Raw genomic sequence first — 9,616 nt, 5'->3', positions numbered from 1 at the left:
TATAAAAGCTGTCAACATGAGCGCGGCGACGGCGGCCATTGGCGATGGCCTGGAAGTATGCGGTGTTAGCGTCCCCCTTGAGAACCCACTTTTGGGTTCCCCTGAGACGCCAGTAGTCCTCCTCATCCGTATATATGACCGTGAGCTGATCCTCGAGGTCATACCGCTGCATCCACTCATCAGCGGATAGCCCGATCGAGTCAGCCCGGAGGTCAAGCGCCTGGATAGAGGTGAGGAGGGCCTGCTTGCGGTCTCGGAGACCCCGTCCTAAGTTGGCACCCCAGCCCTTCATGAATTGGCGAGAATGCTTGGCGCAGAAGTGCCAATCATCCACCACAGAAATGGACCGGTGGGGAGAGCTACGGGCCTCCAGCCATTGGGCACGGACGGCCTCCGAGAAACCGTTCTGGTTGAGCCAGAACGTCTCGAATCTGAACCTGGGGGCGACGGGAGGGCATTCGTCCTGAGAAGAGAGCAGCAGGGGAACGTGGTCCGAGCCAATACGAGTAATGGCACGGAGGGTGGCAAGGGGACAGCGCAACTCCCACTCAGGCGCGACCAGGACGCGGTCCAGGACGGAGCGGGTCGGGTCGGCCTGGCGATTGGTCCAGGTGAATCTGACACCAATCCTATCTAATTCCCGCAGACTGAGGTCAGCGATGTAGTTGTTGAACATCTGCATCCGCGGGAAGTTCACTTGGTCGTTGTTTTTGTCCTCCGCAAATCGGAGTAGGTTGAAGTCGCCGCCCAGGATGACCGGTAGGCGGGCGGCAGACACCTTATTCTTGAGCTCATCAAGGAATGCCGCAGACCGGCGGTGGTCGGCAGGGCCATAAACAATGATGATCTCCCATTTGAAGTTCATCGCCCTCTCGAAAATCTCCATGCTGACAAAGAACTCCCCCCGGTCCATGCTGCCCACCTCAAAGGTGGCATCCTTGACACCTAAGAGGATGCCACCAGAGTGACCGGCAGTCCCACTAGAAGGGAGCCAGTGCCAGGCGAACAGGTGGGGACTAAGGCGGTCGAACTCGGACAAGGTGAACTCAGTTCGCATGGTCTCTTGAATTGCAACAATGTCGATTCGCTCATCGCGCATGTACTCGATGAGCTGGCGGCGGCGTCCCTCCTGGCTGAAACCGCGGATGTTCCAAAAAAGGGTCCGCATTAAACCACCATGGAGGGGCTGCTTGACCCCAGGACACGTGAGGCGCTTTGGGCGCGAAGGGCGGCGGTGCGGGACCGGGTGCGACCGCGGATCTCCAGGGGAGCGGGCGCGGCCTGCCCGGCCGGCAAGGGGGTGGGGCCGCCTGCCCCGGATGCGGGAGTATCAAAGCGGGCACGGGTTTTCGGCCAACCGCCCATCGAGGACCTCTCGAGCTTGGATAGCCGCGATTTGGACTAAGGGGGGATCGACCTCCCCCTGAACACTATATCGGAATCAGCCGCGACCTTAGCGAGATGCCCGAGAGGAATAGACTCCAAAGCAGAGAACGAACATGTAGCGGAACTGGCAGGAATGACTGGAGTACCTGGCTCGAGGTTGCGCGCCGCGGCGCGGAGCTCAGCCCATGCGGAGATGGGCAGAGCAGGGGAGCCCGCGGGTCGCGAGGCGTTGATGCGGGCGCTGTGCCGAGACGACGTCACCGGGGTCGATGTCGAGCGGCCCCGCCTGGCGTAAGTCGAGGAGCGAGGCGGGGGAGGCAGAGCGGCCAGCAGGGTCGCCAAGGCAGTGTCCCGTCCGCACCCACCACGCACCTGGGGGGAGGGAGAGGAGGCACGCCGAGGCGAGGCTGGTGGGGAAGCCGCCCCCAGCGGTGTGGTCGTGGTGGCCGCCGTCGACGGCCCGGAGGGAACCAAGGTGGCCAGCTCGGGCCGCGGCGAGGGCAAGACCACAAACGTAGAAGCCGGGGGCGTCACAGGAGGAGGAGACGCGGCCTGAGTGTCGAGGAGCGCCAGGGGCAGGACAGACCCAGAGGCGGGAGGGTCCCCGGGAGACGGTGACGGCAGCAGGGCAGAGGAGGACACCGGCTGAGCGACCGGCGAGCGTGGGGAGGAGGCTGGGATGACCACGAGACCCACACTGGAGGTGTCGCTAGGCTCAGTCTCCCCGGCGGGGGGCGATGGAGGCACCGGAAGTAGCCCCTCAGGTAGAGCGGCGAGGGACCTCCCGGTCTGCCGCCCCCAAGGTCGAGGAAGAGGGCAGGGGCAGAGGCGAGGGGGAGCGGGAGGGGCTGTCCTCCGACCCGTCATCATCGTCCGAGTGGTCGGGGCGGGGGTGGCGACGACCATTGTAGTCGTCCTGCGGGCCTGGGTGACCACCAGGAGGAGGGCCGTCGTCGGAGAAGCGGGGGTGCCCCACATGGTTGGGCGGCTCGGGGGCGATGCGGAGGTCGAACCCTTGATCATTGAAGAACACCCGGACCGTGGCACGAAGCTTGGTTGAATCGAGGCATTTGACCTTGACTCGAACCTCCTCCTCCTTGCGGAGGGAAAGCTCATCGACCACCACCACCTTCCCCAGGATCCGGGAGATGCGACGGATGGTACGCTCAGACCTCGCGATGTTCGGGAGCCCGGAGATGAGGATCCATGCCGTGTCCAGGACGGCCACAGCCTTCGGGTCGAGGATCGGCTCGGAGATGTCGATGACAAGCTTGTTGAGGGCGAGAGTGATCTGGTCGCTGCGTGTGGCGTATCTGTGGCTGAGAGCGTCGGGGAAGACCACAGAGAACTCGGTGCCAGAGATAGGAGTGACCGCCCACTCCCACTGCCGGCGGTACAGATGGTTGAGCTCCACCTCGATCATCTCGGGGGAGGCCACACCATCAATCACCGTGACAACGGCCTGGAGGGAAGGGGGCGGGGGCGAGTCGTCGGGGACCTCGATATGGAAGAACCCCAACCCCTCAATCCCATGCCCGTACATCTGCAGCTTGTCGGGGGCCGGCTTGTCGGGGCAGAGCAGGGCGGGGTGGCTGGGATCCTTGCAAATGTAGCAGCAGGCAGAGTTGGAGCAGTCAACCTGAGAATGGCCCACCGTACCACAGTTGAAGCAGGTGGGTCGGGTGGCGTCGGACACGGGGGCCGCAGGCAAGGGGTTCACGCGGCCGGCATGATTCTGCGCGGCACGTTCCTGGCCCCTTCTCTTCTTCTTCTTGGCCGGGCCCTAGCGGCCGCGTTGCTGCTGTCCACCACCCACAGCCCCCGCGGCCGGCGGAGCGGCCGAGGTAGCGTGGGGGGGGCATACTTGCGGGATGGGGCCGCGTCCACCGGAGCTGCGGGACAGGGCGAGGCGAGGTACTGGTGCCGGGGCGAGGAGGGGCGCTGGTGCCGAGGCGAGGGGGAGCGTGCCCGATGACAAGAGGGGGAGGGGGAGTGGCGGCGAGGAGGCGGGGAACGCGACCGGCCACGCCAATCAGACCGGCCAGGCGAGCGGGGAGCCTCGCGGCGGTCGTCTCAGCCGGACGAGCGGGGGGCATCACGGTCCCGTCCCCTCAGCTCACGGCGGAGGTCCTCCTCGCACCGAAGGGCGTCCGGGGAAGGATGGGGGGCGTCCCGGCGGTCATCCAGCCGGCGTTTGCGCCTGGCCTCCACATCATCCCAGTCCTGTGTCATGGGCGGTGGGCGCGAGCAGGAGGAGGCGGCAACGGCGCTGGGGAGGAGGGAAGGGGGCGCAGGCACGAGGGGGAGCCGATGATCTGTCGAGGGAGAGCAGGTGGCGGCTACAGGGGATTGGGGACGGAGGGGAAAGCCATAGGGCAGCCAAATGCTGGAAGCGGAGGTGGTGGGCCTAGGGCAGGGACATGGCCCAGCAGTGATGGGCCGGCCCACCAGAGCCACTCCAGCCAGGACCGGATCCAGTGCGTGATGGGCCGGGCTGGCCATCCTCCCCACACTGGCCACCGGGCCACGACCCAGGGCGCTAGGGCCCAGGGAGCGGGGCGAGGTACCCGCTCGGAGGGTTTCCCCTCGACGAGCAGGCGCCGCCGCCGCCGGCTCTGCGGCCGTGGGGGAGCATGGTGCGAACGGCCAGACGCGGCGGAGTGGCCACGAGGCTTGGAATTGAAGAGCGGAGGATCCAAAACGCGCAATGAATGGTCGGAACGGGGAGCTGCGGGTGGGGAGGGAAGGACCGGGCACCACGGTCGAGGAGCTCGAGCAGGGGCAGGCGGCCGACTGGCCAGTGGTCGGAGGAGAAGGGGAGGAAGAGGCCGGGGAGGACCTCCACGAGGCACGGGCAGGTCCAAGGTTGGACCGTCCGGCGATGCCCCACGAGCGGGTCCGGCTCCGGCGAGCTCCAACGCGTCCCAAGACCCGGCCTTTTACACTGGACCCTGGCCACCACGGCGGCAACCCGCGGGAGCCCGAGTCGGAGCCTCTCTCGAGGGAGGCTGGACACGGGGCCATGCTGGGCGGTGCGGCTACGGCAACGAGGGCCAGGCAGCAGGGTGGGGAGGGTGGGGCAGGCGAGTGGGGCGGCTAGGGGTCCGAGTCCTCGTCCGCGAGATCCGACCATCGGGGCGGTGGCGGGGAAGGGCTCCGGCGGGAGGGCTCAGAAGCAGGCACAGGACCAGGGGCCGGCGGCGAGGCAGGAGCCGGAGCGGAGAGGGGGGCGGCGACGGAGGTGGCCGCGGCCGGCACGGGCGCGGCCGGGTCGCCCGAGCTCAGAGTCGCAGGAGCCATCTTCGTGCATCAACACACCACCCCCGCGGAGTGTCACATGCATGTCAGTAGTCGTATATGCCAAGTTCCTTTCAACTAGCATCTCTATTGCTTGAGGGATCAATCCTCTCAACAGCAGATCAAAGAAAGATCGTTTCCTTCATGTGGGAGCATCCTTATTTCTGGAAAACAATCAATGTTGTTGCTTTACCACCTAAAGCTCAGCAAATTTTAGGTCTCATAGCTAAAATATGCTGAGCTTTAGGTGGTAAAACACATGGTACGAACGCAAGAGGCGTGAACATGGTACATGATGCCAAATGGGACGTCGAATCTGGACTTCACATATGACAGGAACAACCTATAAACATATCACAGTCATTCAGAAAATGTAAAAAAAAATATTATGATGTGAACAGTTGTACAAAAATCATAGTTTTAAATAGCGTGCTATCTTAGTGCTATAACATTTGTAGGGCGCCACGGTAAGCCATTTTGCAGAATTTAGCGTGTACATATTTTTCGCAAATATGCAGAGCTTTAAGTGGTACAACACATGGTACAGACGCAAGAGACGTGAACATGGTACGTGGTGCGTGAAGCAAAGACAAATGGGATGCTCAGTCCAAGCAGAGAAAAACACAGAAACATGCTGTCCCGAGATGCGCCCCAAACCAACAACTAGACAACCAACATCTCCAAATCCAAAACCGAGGATGCCGCGAAAAAACAAGACAACACCTTCACGAAGAAGAATGGCGTTGAGATGTTGTCGCCATCCGATCCAGATAACCAGACCTACGGTATCCCCTGGTGCTCAAAATGGGACACAGATAACAGCCATAGCGGTGCCTACAAGAAGGGGAAGACACCCGCGGGTGTCGCTGCTGCCACCATAGGATGCATGGATTTCGCCCTCGCCTGAGTATGCACAACCCCAAGCCATCAGAGCATGAATCAGAGAAGAGGAAGTCTGGCATAGGTTGAAGCCATGACTAGTACAGGAAGGAGAGCTACGCCTGCTACCGAAGGAGGCATAGGGCACCGCCAGACGTGTGAGGTGAGGTCCAGAGCAGGCGGAAGGACGGACGGGTCAACGAGGTGGGTGAGGTTGGGTGGTTGGGCGGAATGAGAGACATCGGGGTGTGACAATGGCTGGAGACCGAAATGATCCTGGATCTGGAGGGAAGCGCATATCCAGGCCACGGGGACCGGGGCAGTAGGGATGTCCGCGAGCTGAAGAAGTTGTAAGGAGAGGCAACTTCCATAGTGTGTCGAAATCGAGGATGCACAGGGATGGACGGCCAACCAAGGGCACCAGCAGGGTGGGGTGCCGAGAGGCCGAGGTGCATGTGAGCTGAAGGAGATGGAAAGAGCGAAGCTCCTAGGGAGCGCCAAAGTCAGAGCCACACTAACCAGGCACCACCGCAGGAGCGGGCGCAAGTCCATGGCCGTCGGGCTCGCAGTCACCCCTGGGGGTGATGGAGAGCTCGCGCGAAGCCAACCTCCTGCACGGCGTGCTGCAAGGAGCCATCATCGGCACAACCAAATGCCTTCATGGTTGCCTCTCGGGAAGTTTGACCTGAATTTCGAACTGGGCGGGTGGATGGCAGCAGCGCGGAGGACGCGCCCAACAACCATGACAGACTGGACGGAGAACGCCACAACCGGTCAGGAGGGGAGCTTCCAAATCACACAGGGTAGGAGGGTTGGGGGCAAAGTAGGCACCGCACTGCGCTAGGGTCGGAGCCGCCCCACCACCACCATCTTGGGGTACAGCGCAGCTTCACTGGCAGGCCCTCTAGCGACAGTGATATAGAGGGGCGGCGGAGGGCTAGTTCCTGGTGGTGGTTAGGGCTCCCCCGAGTCACGAGTCACAGGTGGTGTAGGGGGATGGAGTATCGAACCACATGACCCGGTTTATTAAGGCCAAATTCCATCTGATGGACACCACACTTATTTTTGAAGAGAAAGACACCAAAATGACATCTTAGATCTCACAGTAATCAAGGAAAACAAGCAGTACAAGGGGACGACAACTGGACACAATACAAGCTTTGTTCTTCCTCTGATTGATTGCGACCCACCATAGATTGAAAATCAAACTGAACCATTGGTAAAGGAAATGGTACACCTGCAAATGCCCTCGCCATACCAGGCTTTGAAGGCCGCAATAGTCACTCGTCGCACGAAACATTATCAGGAAGTTGTTGAAGAAACATTAGTTGGCACATCACGCACCACATTGTAGGCTTGCAATCATCATCACCGGTCCAGAGAGTTGGAGAAACCAGATCATGTCGCAGAATAAAACGAAAGAAGATATCAAAGTCGTCGCACGAATAGCAAGCCAATTTCTCTCCTTGATAGTCACACTAACTGCCAAGATCTGATGCATCACAGTGATCCTGGAACCTCCAAGGCGAAGGACGAGTATAGCCGTCCTCATTACAGTAACAACAATCATATCTGGAAGTGCCGAAACAACAAGCATGACGACGACGAGGTCAACATTGAGTTGAAAGGCCACTGCCAGTGCGGTCCCGGCCCAAAGAAGCGCCAGTGGCCAGCTAAGAGGAAGCAAGGTGGTCTTGACACTATCGAGACCATGGACAGGCCATGCGACTACCACTCGCTCAAAGACCCCCGTCTCTCAGGGCTAACCAAACTAATAGGCAATGCTACTGGCACAAAGCAACATTGTCGGAGGCCAACAAGAACAAATGCGACAGTTACGACGACAGGCTTAAGCAAGCCAGAGATGGTCGGTGTGGAGGCTCGAGTAGTGGCAGTGGCGGGGCCGGTGCGAGTGCTGATATGTCCATTTTGCATCATGTATCTATGTTGATATTTGTTGCATTATGAACTATTATTTCACATTATGATATAATTCTTATGCCTTGTCTCTCTTATTTTGCAAGTTTCACATGAAGAGGGAGATTGCCGGCAGCTGGAATTCTGGACCGGAAAGGGCTATATCAGAGGCAACTTTTCTGAACATCTCCAAATGAGCTAAAAATTTACGAAGAATTATTTTGGAATATATTAAAATTATTGGCAAAAGAATTTTTAGAAGGGGACCCACCAGGAGGCGACAAGCTTGGGGGCGCCCCTGAGCTTGTGGCGCCGCTGGCGGGCCTCCGGGGCCCATTTTCTCCTACATGGTGCCATTTGACCTAGAAAATCAGAAGAAGGGTTTCGAGATGAAGCGTCGCCATCTCAAGGCGGAACCTAGGCAGGAACACTTTTGCCCTTCGGCGGAGAGATTCCACCAGGGAAGCTTCCCTCCCGGAGGGAGAAATTGAAGCCATCATCATCATCAATGATCTTCTCATCATGGGAGGACCAATCCACATCAACATCTTCACCAACACCATCTCATCTCAAACCCTAGTTCATCTCTTATATTTAATCTTTGTCTCAAAACTCCAGATTGGTGCCTATGAGTTACTAGTAGTGTTGACTACATCTTGTAGTTGATGCTAGTTGGCTCATTTGGTGGAAAATTATATGTTCAAATCCTTGATGATATTAAATACCCCTCTGATCTTGAATATTAATATGATTTGTGAGTAGTTAATTTTGTTCTTGAGGACATGGGAGAAGTCTTTCATAAGTAATCATGTGAATTTGGTATTCGTTCGATATTTTGATGATATGTATGTTGTGATTCTCTTGGTGGTGTTATGTGAACGTCGACTACATGAAAATTCACCATATTTGGGCCTAAGGGAAGGCATTGTGGAGTAGTTATTAGATGATGGGTTGCTAGAGTGACAGAAGCTTAAACCCTTGTAAGGGCATATTTCTCCCTAAGTGGTTTTGGTAATTGATGACAATGCATTTGCGGACTAATCATGTGCATTGAGCATTTCAGATATCTCTTGTCTAGGCACTAGACGATTCGATGCCCTCGGAGCGTATCAAAGATGACGGTTCTCTACGTTTCTTTTCGGTGGATTTGAGTCATAGGAAAGCCGTACTTTTAAGAGGGGGCCCGCTTCAGAAAGGTATGAGTGGAATCAACACGTACATAGCCCCATATGCACCCACAACCTCCTTTCTCTTCTCCGGAACATTTCCTTGTTATCTGTGGTGTTTTCATCATCTTGCCAGTGGTAGTACCGCTAGTGCCCACAGTAGTACCACTTGTGCGGTAGTACCGCTGGGTACTTCCGTGGCACTACCGCTTAGGGTTTCCCCGAGCGTGCAACATTCTGTTGTCCATCTGCAATTCACGGCAGTAGGGTAGTAGTAGCGCGGTAGTACCGCTCCAGCGGTATTACAGCCCGTACTACCATCCCCACTACCGCTTGCAGGGTTCTCCTCTGTGCAAGGTTCTGTTCCCATTTTTCTCCAAGCGGTAGTAGAGTGGCACTAGGACGGTAGTACCGCTTTGCACGGTACTGCTGGCCCTGGCACCACTACAAAAAAAGACACATCCGTGACATTTTGGGCCGAACGAAATTTTTTCTGTCATACATATGACACTTCTATGATGATAATTGTGACAAAACCCAGTATCATCATAGATGTGGTGGGCTCCTACTTCTATGACAAAAAATCATGACAGAAAATGGGCTTTTCGTCCTGGGCGGGCCGGAGACGTAGCTGCATGACATTCTTTCGGCCGTCCATGACGGAAAAAACTGTGGTAGAAGCGAGGGGGAGGAAAATTTCGGGGAGGTCCCGGTTACGGTGGGAGGTCGGGGGCCGAGCGATGCGCGTTTCTCTCGTACATGTATGCACGTGTGTGCAAGGTGTTGGCTCTAACTGAACCCGAGCGAGGCGTTGTGCTCTAACTGAACCGAGCGATTACACTATAGGCTACGCGTTACTGAACCCGAGCGATCGATCGATGGTTGTTAATTGAACCCGATCGAGCGATTCCTTCGCTACTGCTGCTAACTGAAGCAGATCGATGCTGCCTCTAGGATGAATAGTGAGCGTT

Source organism: Triticum dicoccoides, chromosome 5A (genome assembly GCF_002162155.2).
Source record: "Triticum dicoccoides isolate Atlit2015 ecotype Zavitan chromosome 5A, WEW_v2.0, whole genome shotgun sequence".
Lineage (NCBI taxonomy): Eukaryota > Viridiplantae > Streptophyta > Magnoliopsida > Poales > Poaceae > Triticum > Triticum dicoccoides.
The sequence above is the reverse complement of the archived record's forward strand: the minus strand, read 5'-3'. Positions refer to the sequence as shown.